The following is a 13,384-nucleotide window of genomic DNA, read 5'->3' on the forward strand; positions in this document are numbered from 1 at the left end:
TTTCCTTTCCTTCCCTTCCCTTCCCTTTCCATCTCTTTCTATCTTTTTCCTTCCCTTCCCTTCCCTTTCCATCTCTTTCCTTCTTTTTCCTTCCCTTCCCTTTAAATCTCTTTCTTTCTTTTTCTTCCTTCCTTCCTTTCCATCTCTTTTTCCTTCCCTTCCCTTTAAATCTCTTTCTTTTTCCTTCCCTTCCCTTTAAATCTCTTTCTTTTTCCTTCGCTTCCCTTCCCTTTCCTTTCCATCTCTTTCGTTCTTTTTCCTTCCCTTCCCTTTAAATCTCTTTCATTTTCCCTCCCTTCCCTTTCCTTCCCTTTCCATCTCTTTCGTTCTTTTTCCTTCCCTTCCCTTTAAATCTCTTTCTTTCTTTTTCCTTTCCTTCCCTTCCCTTCCCTTTCCATCTCTTTCCCTTCCCTTCCCTTTCCATCTCTTTCTTTCTCTTCCCTTCCCTTCCCTTTCCATCTCTTTCTTTCCCTTTCCTTCCCTTCCCTTTCCATCTCTTTCTTTCCCTTTCCTTCCCTTCCCTTTCCATCTCTTTCTTTCCCTTTCCTTCCCTTCCCTTTCCATCTCTTTCTTTCTCTTTCCTTCCCTTCCCTTTCCATCTCTTTCTTTCCCTTTCCTTCCCTTCCCTTTCCATCTCTTTCCTTACCTTCCCTTTCTTTCTCTTTCTTTCCCTTTCCTTCCCTTCCCTTTCCATCTCTTTCTTTCCCTTTCCTTCCCTTCCCTTCCCTTCCCTTTCCATCTCTTTCTTTCCCTTTTCTGTCTGGTGTTAGTGCTCCATCCTTCCTTTCCTTCCTTTCCCTCTCCACCTAGTTCTCTGTCTTGTTCCTTCTCCATCCTGCCCCTTCCCTTCCCTTTCCATCTCTTTCTTTCTCTGGTTCTCTGTCTGGTGTTAGTGTGCTCCATCCTGCCCCAGCAAAGGTTGTAATTCCACCTCTCCACCTGGTTCTCTGTCTGGTGTTAGTGTGCTCCATCCTGCCCCAGCAAAGGTTGTAATTCCACCTCTCCACCTGGTTCTCTGTCTGGTGTTAGTGTGCTCCATCTTGCCCCAGCAAAGGTTGTAATTCCACCTCTCCACCTGGTTCTCTGTCTGGTGTTAGTGTGCTCCATCCTGCCCCAGCAAAGGTTGTAATTCCACCTCCACCTGGTCCTCTGTCTGGTGTTAGTGTTTTCCATCCTGCCCCAGCAAAGGTTGTAGTTCCACCTCTCCACCTGGTTCTCTTTTGTTAGTGTTCTCCATCCTGCCCCAGCAAAGGCTGTAATTTCACCTCTCCACCTGGTTCTCTGTCTGGTGTTAGTGTTCTCCATCCCACCCCAGCAAATGATGTAATTCCACCTCTCCACCTGGTTCTCTGTCTGGTGTTAGTGTTCTCCATCCTGCCCCAGCAAAGGTTGTAATTCCACCTCTCCACCTGGTTCTCTGTCTGGTGTTAGTGTGCTCCATCCTGCCCCAGCAAAGGTTGTAATTCCACCTCTCCACCTGGTTCTCTGTCTGGTGTTAGTGTGCTCCATCCTGCCCCAGCAAAGGTTGTAATTCCACCTCTCCACCTGGTTCTCTGTCTGGTGTTAGTGTTCTCCATCCTGCCCCAGCAAAGGCTGTAATTCCACCTCTCCACCTGGTTCTCTGTCTGGTGTTAGTGTTCTCCATCCTGCCCCAGCAAAGGCTGTAATTCCACCTCTCCACCTGGTTCTCTGTCTGGTGTTAGTGTTCTCCATCCTGCCCCAGCAAAGGTTGTAATTCCACCTCTCCACCTGGTTCTCTGTCTGGTGTTAGTGTGCTCCATCCTGTATGAAGCTGGAAGGCCTGTATCATAAGCTCTCTCTTACTGCCTCTGATAGAAGTCTACATTCCTATAACATGACATCCATATACTTTTTTTATAATAAGGGTCAAGACAGCACCATTTTAGACTGAGACCTGGATCATATGCCCTACTACTACTACTACTACTACTACTACTACTACTACTACTACTACTACTACTACTACTACTTATCACACCCAAACCATGACTACTTATTAACTACTTCAAGCTCAACTCATTTCCTAGGGCCAAGAGTTGTTGTATATTAAGTATTAAGAATTTTATCGTAGCGACCATTCCTATAGTCTTAGTTGTGTGGAAGTGGAAGTCAGGTGGAGTGGGAGCTTGTGGAGTATTGTCACCCACTCCGCCCCAAAGGGTTTGATAGGTGGAATGCTCACCGCGTGCCGACAGCTTGTTCCCGAAGCCTTGCTCTGACACCCACCCTCTACATCTAGGCAGCTTTGTCAGCCACTGGTCATTGAAGAGACTGAGGCAAGAGAGAGATGCAGTTCCTCTTCATCTTCTTCATTTAACCCGTCCGCTGCGATTGTCAGGGATTCGTCCTTCACTGGTAGCCTGGTAACATATAGTCCCAGGTCTTTTTCTTCCTCTGTGGTGGATAGTGGAGTGTTTCCCATGTGGTATTGGTGTGCTGGATATCCCTTCACTGGTAGCCTGGTAACATGTACTCCCAGGTCTTTCTCTGCCTCTGTGGTGGATAGTGGAGTGTTTCCCATGTGGTATTGGTGTGCTGGATATCCCTTCACTGGTAGCCTGGTAACATGTACTCCCAGGTCTTTTTCTGCCTCTGTGGTGGATAGTGGAGTGTTTCCCATGTGGTATTGGTATGCTGGATATCCCTTCACTGGTAGCCTGGTAACATGTACTCCCAGGTCTTTCTCTGCCTCTGTGGTGGATAGTGGAGTGTTTCCCATGTGGTATTGGTGTGCTGGATATCCCTTCACTGGTAGCTTGATAACATGTACTCCCAGGTCTTTTTCTTCCTCTGTGGTGGATAGTGGAGTCTCCCATGTGGTACTGGTATGCTGGATATCCCTTCACTGGTAGCCTGGTAACATGTACTCCCAGGTCTTTTTCTTCCTCTGTGGTGGATAGTGGAGTTTCCCATGTGGTATTGGTGTGCTGGGTATCCCATCCCAAGGTGCAGGACTTTACATTTATCTTCATTGAATTGTAGCAGCCACTTGTTGTTCCATTCCTGTTGCTTGGTGAGGTCTTCTGGTAGGAAATCCGCAGCCAAGGGGTTAACGTCCTTATATTTCCTTATGGGGTTGGATGGAGTCTGAGTCCCTCCCACTCTTGATCGTAGACAGAAAGATTTGGACGCATATCATTGAGCCTCCAGCCTCATAAGAGAGTGTGGGAAAGCTTGACATTGAACAGGAAGGTGAATGTAAGATCTGAATTATTTTACGGAAACACAGATAAAAAAATTTTTGCCCTCAAATCCCATGACAGAGGAATAGAGAAGAGTAGATTGGTGGATAGAGGAGTAGAGAGTAGAGATGATGAACGTAGGATCTGAATGATTTTACGGAAACACAAATTGATAAAAAAATTCTTGTCCTCAAATCCCATGACAGAGGAATAGAGAAGAGTAGATTGGTGGATAGAGGAATAGAGAATAGAGATGAAAGATCTGAATTATTTTACGGAAACAGATAAAAAAAATTCTTGCCCTCAAATCCCATGACAGAGGAAGGATAGAGTGATGGAGGAGAATAGATTAATAGAGGAATAGAGAATAGATTGTGGGTGTCTGCAGTGAGGGTGAATGTAAGATCTGAATTATTTTACGGAAACACAGATAAAAAAAATCTTGCCCTCAAATCCCATGACAGAGGAAGGATAAAGGGATGGAGAAGAATAGATTAATAGAGGAATAGAGAATAGCTTGTGGGTGTCTGCAGTGAGGGTGAATGTAAGATCTGAATTATTTTACGGAAACACAGATAAAAAAAATCTTGCCCTCAAATCCCATGACAGAGGAAGGATAGAGTGATGGAGGAGAATAGATTAATAGAGGAATAGAGAATAGATTGTGGGTGCCTGCAGGGAGGGTGAGTGCAACCTTGCCAGACCGTCGTACTCAGTTTTTCTTATTTCCCAATTTCCAACCAAAAAACTGTCTCCTCGGCGCCAATAACTGGCTTTGTATGTTGTTATTATTGAAGCGGTTGATTATCGGTGCTTGCTGGTGATATTTATGGGGGAGAAGGATTGCTTGCTAGTTATTATTGAAGCGGTTGATTATCGGTGCTTGCTGGTGATATTTATGGGGGAGAAGGATTGCTTGCTAGTTATTATTGAAGCGGTTGATTATCGGTGCTTCCTGGTGATATTTATGGGGGAGAAGGATTGCTTGCTAGTTATTATTGAAGCGGTTGATTATCGGTGCTTCCTGGTGATATTTATGGGGGAGAAGGATTGCTTGCTAGTTATTATTGAAGCGGTTGATTATCGGTGCTTGCTGGTGATATTTATGGGGGAGAAGGATTGCTTGCTAGTTATTATTGAAGCGGTTGATTATCGGTGCTTCCTGGTGATATTTATGGGGGAGAAGGATTGCTTGCTAGTTTATTGTTGCAAGTGAACAACAAAGGGAAGGGAGGAGCATGCCATCCCAACCCCCAGGCAGTACAGGGTGTGACTGTACAGCTACGGATACATGTGGACGTAGCACCAGGAAGGAAACTGAAAAGATACAATGGCAGGGGACAAGTGCCAAAAGAATGAAGGCCTTGAGTTAGTCAGGGGAGCAGACATAAGGGACTGAACATATGAACTACAATCTAGCGGCAAATGCAGGATACTCACTGAGCACAGCTGAGAGAACGTTATTATTAGAGAAGGAGGAAAATGTGATGCTCGGAGTGCGGTAGTCTGGCAGCGGCGGGTGAGTGTACGGTCTGAGGAGTTGTTTTGCTGGGTGTTGCTTGCGGGTGACGGCGAGCTCTTTCATGTTCCTCCTTAATTCCTTTTTTTTTTCTATTCTTTTCGTTCTTGATTTCAGGTTGATTTTTACTCCGTTATTTATTTATTTTTTGTCATTATTTTTTATCTCCTCCATATTTTTACTCTGTTCAAATTTTATTTTTATTTTTATTTTTATTATTTCATTTTGTTTTTTCCCTTGAGCTGCCGTGCCGTCCTTCTCGTAAGACAGATACATTCGCCCTATTATGGTAGAGTTTCACCTTTAAAATGGAAAATGGGAGCTTGTAAGAAAATGCATTTACCTTTTTTTTTATTTCCTTACTACTGTTTAATTGCAAGCGGTCCCTCGAGGCTGTCCGGGTAATTCTTGAAGACATAGACGGGCCAGCGACGGGCTTGGGGTGAGGTCGGCGCGGGTGAGCAGTCATGCAGTGTCTCGGCTGGAGGCTTGAACCTGATCCTTTTTGTAGTTGTGAAAGTGAGTGAGCAGTGTCTCGGCTGGAGGCTTGAACTTGATCCTTTTTGTAGTTGTGAAAGTGAGCAGTCAGTGTCTCGGCTGGAGGCTTGAACTTGATCCTTTTTGTAGTTGTGAAAGTGAGCAGTCAGTGTCTCGGCTGGAGGCTTGAACTTGATCCTTTTTGTAGTTGTGAAAGTGAGCAGTCAGTGTCTCGGCTGGAGGCTTGAACTTGATCCTTTTTGTAGTTGTGAAAGTGAGCAGTCAGTGTCTCGGCTGGAGGCTTGAACTTGATCCTTTTTGTAGTTGTGAAAGTGAGCAGTCAGTGTCTCGGCTGGAGGCTTGAACTTGATCCTTCTCGTAGTTGTCAAAGTAGATTTACCTTTTTAATACAGTGTCCGGGAGGAGTTTGTGTTTTATAGCGCTGAAAGTTTTTATTACTCTGTTGATATTCCCGGCGGCGTAGCGGACGGAGGGGGATTTGCCGCAAGGGTGACTTTTCTTTATCAGGGGTGACGGACGTCAAGTCTTTTTCACAGATGTCTTTTGTCTTTGTGAATAATTTCTCTCTCTCTCTCTCTCTCTCTCTCTCTCTCTCTCTCTCTCTCTCTCTCTCTCTCTCTCTCTCTCTCTCTCTCTCTCTCTCTCTCTCTCTCTCTCTCTCTCTCTCTCCTTGCTATTCTAATGGGTCATAAAATATCTTTGTTCATTATATTCATTTCCTTGCTCTTAACACCGAGCATGAAGGAGGATATATTGAGAGAATAAAGGAAATTAACATATTGTACCTATTAGCGCTATTGTTACTTATATTAGGGTGCCAGGAGCCGTACAGTTTAGATTTTTTCTATAATTAAAGTCTTCAGTGGTAGGTATCCCCGCTTCCATCATTATAACGGAGAAAAAGGAGAAGTTTGAGAAGAAAAAGGTAAATATTGTAGACCCGTCGCCCTTACTCATTCCCTCCACAAGCGGAAATCCTGGTATATTAAGGCTACAAAATTTAGTAAAGTGGTGAATAAGCAATAAATAATAGTAATGATAGGCAAATAATGAGTGGTAAGTAAAGAGATTAATTAGTGCTGGAGGTTAGGTAAATATCGTTAGGCCCGTCGCCTTCACGCCATGGCGGGCAAGTTGCGTCTTCGGGAGGTGGCCGTGCCGTGAAAACGTTTAAGAAAATGGTGTTTTTCTCGGTGAAATAAGAATGGCGGTTGGTTGAATTGCGATAGAATGGTATACGAATGTTAGTAGTACGGTTGGGTGGTGGTTAGCGCCCGGTAGATTGTGGCAGAACGGTAGAAATGGTGGTTGAAAGAAAATATTGGTTGAAAATAATGCTAAGAAAATAATTGCTGTAGAATGGTATAGACGGATGTTGGTAGTACGATTGGGTGGTGGTTAGCGCCCGGTAGATTGTGGCAGAACGATAGAAATGGTGGTAGAAAGAGAAAATATTGGTTGAAAATTTTTTTTTTTTTATTTTTTTTTTTTTTTACGTTGTTGCCTATTGCGCCGGTAGGCATCTTCCCGGTGGGGCCTGATGGTCGGCCCAAGGCTTCTCCCAGGTGGGGCCTGATGGTCGGCCCAGCCCGTTCTGGCGCAGGCGAGTGTTTATAGTGGTGCCATCTTGCATTGGCTCATGCTGCCCCCCGGAACTCGTTCCGGGTTGATGGGTGGTCTTCAGGACAGCATGTGGGTAGTTTTAAGCCACTCGGCGGTGACTGAAAAATCCGAGTGGTAGCGTGAGGATTCGAACCCGCGTCGTCCATCACGCGGCGAATGTGGGTCCAGTACGCTATCACTTCGGCCACCGCCTACCCTGAATGCTAATAAGATAATCTTGCAGTGTATTGAAGTGAGGACAGTTAAGTGAAATAGTGCCATTGACAAGCAAAGTGCGTGTGAATAAACAAGAGAGGGCCAGGAGGAGGAGGACGTTACAAAGCGATACGGCTGGAGAGAAGAGAGGAGGGTGAGTACTGGAGGGGGAGAGGAGGGAAGAATTGGAGGAGGAGGAGAGAGAGAGGAGGGAAGAGGGTGAGTAGTGGAGGGAGAGTGGGGAGAGAGGATCTGGATCTGGACGAATAATGCGCCTGTACAGGTGCATAACACGCATATATGTGTTGGCTGTTGGGGGACGGGGGAGCCGGGTGTGCAGGGGAGGGAAGTGAATCAAGTGTAATTGTTAATGTTGATGTGTTGTGGTGACAAGTGAGTGTGTTTTTGTTTTCTGAATGAGTCTATTGCACCGCAGTCTGTTGAGGGAGGCTGTTCCAGTCACGTATGGGGCGTGGAAAGTATGAGTGCTTGTATGCGTCAGTGTTAGTGTGATATGTTTGGTATTTATGGATGTGTGTGTTACGAGTGCGTTGACTGTTTGCCTTGTGTAGGTATGTTTGTGGGTCAATGTCAATGTAAGTGTTTGTGATCTTGTACATAAGTGTAAGTTTACCGTTGCTACTGTTTACCGTTGATGAGCTGTCAGGCCCCGGTCCGCCGCCGTGGCAGCGCTCCACAGGGCCGCTAACATTATAACAGTAATATTAGCACCTAAAGTTGTCCTCAATCCTCATATTTGTTAAGTCGTAGGATTTAGTGAATAAGTGAGTCTTCAGCGCTTCTTGAAGATTGCCAGACTGTCACTGTTCTTAACATCCCCGGGTAACTCATTACAGAGCCGCGGGGCACTCTTCTCAAATGCTCTGAAACCCAGTTCCAGGTTGACCCTGGGCTCATAGAGTCTATACCGTTCTGTACTGTGTCTCACTGACATGGTGGTGTCCAAATGAAAATCCTGTAGAATATTTCTCAAATATCCAGGTTTACCAAGTCGCGTTGCTTGATAAGTCAAGACATATTTTGTAGACTATTCGTGCCTTAATGGGTAGCCAATGCAAGTCTATAAGTGCAGGTGTTATTCTCTCACGGGGGGCAGACCCTTTATTAGCCTTGCAGCTCTGTTCATAACAAGTTGTAGTTTCTTCAGCATATATTTAGGAAGGCCATAATAAAGTGAGTTACAATAATCCAGCACGCCCGAAAACATTAGACTTTATCATGATGCCAGGCGACGAGTAAAAAGATTAGTATGTCAGGCAAAGCGTAGATATGAAGAAAATATTGCATCCAACTGTAAAAATAATCCGAAATCCTTCTTCATTTATATAAACAACAGAAAGGCGATCAGAAGTGGAACTGGACCTTTAACAAACAGCGACGGTGCACTAGTGACTGACAGCCAACACATTGCAAACCTCTTAAACAGTTACTTTTCCTCGGTGTTTAATACTAACAGTCTTCTTCCCACTACCACCAGCACCAGTACTAATGTAAATCTCGAGCATGCATTGCCTAATTTTGAAATAACAACCGATGAAGTCCTTAAAGCACTCCATTCACTTAAAACAAATAAAAGTCCCGGACCCGATAAAGTATATCCTATACTGCTTAAAGAAACAAAGAGCGAAATACTCTTCTCCCTCACAACCGTATTCAATATGTCCTTGCGACAAGGCATCGTCCCTTCGGATTGTTAACAGGCTAACGTGACACCAATTTTTAAGAAAGGAGACAAAAAAATACCAGGTAATTACAGACCCATTAGTCTAACTTCAGTTGTAGGTAAGCTACTTGAGAGCATAATTAGAGACAAAATTGTGAGTTACCTTGAAAGCCACTCATTAATTTGGGATTCACAACATGGCTTCCGTAACAAAAGATCCTGCCTATCAAACCTATTGACCTTTTATAATGACCTCTTCTCAGTTTATGACGTAACCAAATCATTGGACGTAGTCTATTTTGATTTCCAGAAAGCGTTTGATAAAGTCCCACATCATAAATTACTTTATAAATTAAAGCAAATAGGCATTTACGGTCAAGTAAACCAATGGATCGCGAATTGGTTGAGCAACAGACAACAAAGAGTGGTGATTGACGGATTTAACTCACAGTGGGCACCAGTCACTACTGGCGTCCCTCAGGGCTCGGTTCTTGGCCCAGTGCTCTTCATTATTTACATCAACGATGTGGATGTTGGACTCAATAATCGCATTAGTAAATCTGCAGACGACACAAAGATTGGTAACTCGGTTCTCACTGACGAAGACAGGCAAAGCCTCCAAGAGGATTTGCACAAAATTTCAGCTTGGTCGGATAGATGGGAGATGCCCTTTAACGTAGACAAGTGCCAGGTCCTTCAAGTTGGAACGAGGAATAAGAAGCTCGATTACGAAATACGCGGCGTTAAACTCACAAGTGTTCAATGCGTTAAGGACCTGGGGATTAAAATCGCGTCAAACCTCAAATTCTCACATCAATGCATCGATGCAGCAAATAAAGCGAACAGAATGTTGGGCTTCATTAAAAGAAACTTTTTATTCAAGAATAAAGATGTAATACTCCCGCTCTACAATAGCTTAGTCAGACCCCACTTGGAATATGCGGTACAGTTTTGGTCTCCCCACCATGCAAAGGACATTGCTAAATTAGAAGGTGTTCAGCGTCGGGCAACGAAAATGATCCCTTCCTTGCGCAACAAATCCTACGAAGAAAGGCTTTCTACCCTTAACATGTTCTCTCTTGAGAAACGTCGCCTCCGAGGAAAACTGATCGAATGTTTTAAAATACTTAATGGTTTCACGAATGTAGACAGATCAACATTGTTTATGATCGATGACACTTTGCGCACGAGGAACAATGGCGTAAAACTCAGATGTAGACAAGTTAATTCAGACTGCACCAAATTTTTCTTCACCAACGTTGTAGTGCGAGAATGGAATAAGCTTCCACCATCAGTGGTCCAGTGTAACACGATTGACTCCTTCAAAAATAAGCTCGACCGTCACTTCCTTGAACTTAATATCAACTTGAGTAGAAATGCAACGTTTTGGAGCCTTCTGATTAATGTAAAATCACTTCGGTTTAAGGACAGACCACCTAGTCTGGAACATGGGGTCTGTGTGGTCTGATTTTCTATGTAAATCTATGTAAATCTCTCTCTCTCTCTCTCTCTCTCTCTCTCTCTCTCTCTCTCTCTCTCTCTCTCTCTCTCTCTCTCTCTCTCTCTCTCTCTCTCTCTCTCTCTCTCTCTCTCTCTCCATCGTTTTCCGTCTTCATATTATTCATGGCACGTCTTATTCCCTTATAATTTCGTTCACCAAGTTTGTTGGTCGTGTTTCTTTGTTTAGTTTTTCTCTTCTCTAGTTTCTGTGTCCCATATTTTCTGTTCCTCAGTGGTCAGTTTCTCTTCGTCCACGCGGCATCAGCAGGTATTATTCGTAAACTCCCTTTTGGTTCTCCTATGATTGATTTCACGTCTCATTCCCTTAATCTTCTGTTCGGTTAATCTGCTTCAGTGTGTATTCGTGAACTCCCAGGAAGGGATCGGCCAACCTTTCCCTGCAGGCCCATATTCTCAAGCGATGCGGCGCCCAAGAAACACATATTTGATACTGTTCCCGTAGGAGTTTGAGTCATTTCCAGGGCTAGTGAAATACCCTGGTGGTAGTTTGACCTTTCTTCTGTACCCTGAACGTGAAAAAACCCTCATGAAAACCCGATTGATATCCTTTTATGTCCTTGGAAATAGTTGACATGAGAAGTGTGTGTGTGTGTGTGTGTGTGTGTGTGTGTGTGTGTGTGTGAGAGTCTGGAGACAACAAAGGCTTGCTGGTGACAGGATGCGTTTCCGCTGCTGATAACAAGAGTACAGTGTGACACTATCTATAAATACTACAAGAAGGAGAAGATGATGAAGATGATGATGATGATGAAGATGAAGAAGACGATGAAGAAATAGAAGAACGAAAAGAAAGGGAGGTAGAGGAAGAAAAGAGGAAGAAAGAAGAAGAAAAAGGAAAAGAAAGTGAGGCATCGAATAAAAAGAGGAAGAAAGAGAAGAAAAGAAGAAGAGGAAGAGAAAGAAGAAGGAAAAGAAAGAGGAAAGAGAAGAAGAAAGAAAAAGAATAAAGAGAAAGAGGAAAGAGATTAAAGAGAAAAACGAAAAATAAGAAGGAGAAGGAAAACATGATAAAGAGGAAAAAGATCAGATAAGAGAAGAAGAAGAAGAGGAAAAGACGATGAAGAAGAAGAAGAAGAAGAAAGAGAAAGAGGTTGAGGAGGAGGAGAAGAAGGAGAAGGAAGAGGAAGAGAATGATGATGATGAGGAGGAGAAGGAGAAAAAAAGGAGAAAGAGGAGGAGGAGCAGAAAAAAGAGGATGAGGAGAAAGAAGGAGAAGGAGGAGGAGGAAGAGGAAGAGGAGGAGGAGGAAAAGAATAAGGAGGAGGAGGAAAAGAATAAGGAGAAGGAGGAAGAGGAGGAGGAGAAGGAGAAGGAGAAAAGGGGGATAAAGAGGAGAAGAAGAAGGAATAGGAGGCGGAGAATAATGTATCGTATTTCAGGGGTAGTGTTTGATATGGTCTTTTGGGAATGGCTTAGGAAGGGAGAGCTTGTGGTAGGAGTGTGTGTGTGTGTGTGTGTGTGTGTGTGTGTGTGTGTTTCCGTATATATAACTAAAGTGTTTTCTTGTGTTTCCCTTCATTCCTTCATATTTCTATCACGGGAAGTGTCGGAAATGGTCTCTGGGAAGGGAGAGCTCTCTCTCTCTCTCTCTCTCTCTCTCTCTCTCTCTCTCTCTCTCTCTCTCTCTCTCTCTCTCTCTCTCTCTCTCTCTCTCTCTCGTGTGTTATCGTCATCTTGAACTTGTGTGAAGCGAGAGTTTCCGATGAAGGTATCACACACACACACACACACACACACACACACACACACACACACAGATCGACAATAGTGAGCACTTGTTCACAACGTGAGGGTACCTGCTGGCGAAAGCGAGTCCAACTCGTGATCAGGCCGTGGTGAATTACACACACACACACACACACACACACACACACACACACACACACACACACTCACTCACTCACTCATTCTTTTATGCTGCGTGGTTCAGAGAGAGAGAGAGAGAGAGAGAGAGAGAGAGAGAGAGAGAGAGAGAGAGAGAGAGAGAGAGAGAGAATTAGTAATAGTAGACAGAGGAGGAGAGAGAATGAGATGAAGCTTCCATAAGTTCGGAAATCCTTCGTCACTTTTTGATGAATCTGAACCTTTACCGCGGTGACTTGGCTCCCTGTCCCTCCTCCTCCTTTTCCTCCTCCTCCTCCTCCTCCTCCTCCTCCTCTTCCTTTTGTTCGTTCCTTCGTCTGTGTTTTCGCTCAACCATAAATATCAATAGAGTCATTTTGTATTTCTTTTTAGTTTTCGGATCGATTTTGTACCGAGGTGTTTTTTCTCTGTTTTTCTGTTTTCTGTTTTTTTCTTTTATAGCGAGGTAAGGTTTTGTTTAGGTTGTTCTGTTTTTTTCTTCTATAGCGAGGTGTTTTTTTCTTCATATTAGCGAGGTTAATATTCCTTTCCTTCTGTGTTTTTTCTGTTCTGTTCTTTTATTCAGTTTTTGTCTTGTTTTCCATATTAGCGAGGTTAGTCTTTCCCTTTTCTTCTAGGTTCTTTCTGTTTTTGTTTTTTTCATATAAGTCTTTTTCCTTATGTTCTGAGTTTTTTCTGTTTTGTGTTTTTCCTGTTTTTCTGTTTTGTTTTTCTCATTGTGCGTGTTTTCATTGTACGTGGGGGGTGTTGGTCATTGTAGTGGTGGTGGGTGTGGTCATTGTACGTGGTGGGTGTGGGCATTGTACGTGGGGGGTGTTGGTCATTGTAGGGGAGGTGGTGGTGATGGTCATTGTAGTGGTGGTGGGTGTGGTCATTGTACGTGGGGGGTGTTGGTCATTGTAGGGGAGGTGGTGGTGATGGTCATTGTAGTGGTGGTGGGTGTGGTCATTGTACGTGGGGGGTGTTGGTCATTGTAGGGGAGGTGGTGGTGATGGTCATTGTAGTGGTGGTGGGTGTGGTCATTGTACGTGGGGGGTGCTGATCATTGTAGGGGAGGTGGTGGTGATGGTCATTGTGGTGGTGGGTGTGGTCATTGTACGTGGGGGTGTTGGTCATTGTAGGGAGGTGGTGGGTGATGGTCATTGTACGTGGTGGTGTGGTCATTGTACGTGGGGGTGTTGGTCATTGTAGGGGAGGTGGTGATGGTCATTGTAGGTGGTGGGTGTGGTCATTGTACGTGGGGGGTGTTGGTCATTGTAGGGGAGGTGGTGGTGATGG

The 13,384-nt window shown here is 44.3% G+C and overlaps 1 long non-coding RNA gene across 1 annotated transcript in view; it reads left to right on the forward strand.

Moving 5' to 3' along the window:
- Positions 1-875: 875 nt before the first annotated feature.
- The window catches only part of LOC126993775 (uncharacterized), a 34,934-nt gene continuing 22,425 nt past the window's right edge, over positions 876-13,384 (forward strand). The window contains exons 1-5 of the long non-coding RNA XR_007748253.1: positions 876-986; positions 1,055-1,122; positions 1,389-1,524; positions 1,729-2,599; positions 2,699-2,740. This is a non-coding gene — a long non-coding RNA (uncharacterized LOC126993775). The remainder of the gene's footprint in view (positions 987-1,054; positions 1,123-1,388; positions 1,525-1,728; positions 2,600-2,698; positions 2,741-13,384) is intronic.

Source organism: Eriocheir sinensis, unplaced genomic scaffold (assembly GCF_024679095.1).
Source record: "Eriocheir sinensis breed Jianghai 21 unplaced genomic scaffold, ASM2467909v1 Scaffold674, whole genome shotgun sequence".
Lineage (NCBI taxonomy): Eukaryota > Metazoa > Arthropoda > Malacostraca > Decapoda > Varunidae > Eriocheir > Eriocheir sinensis.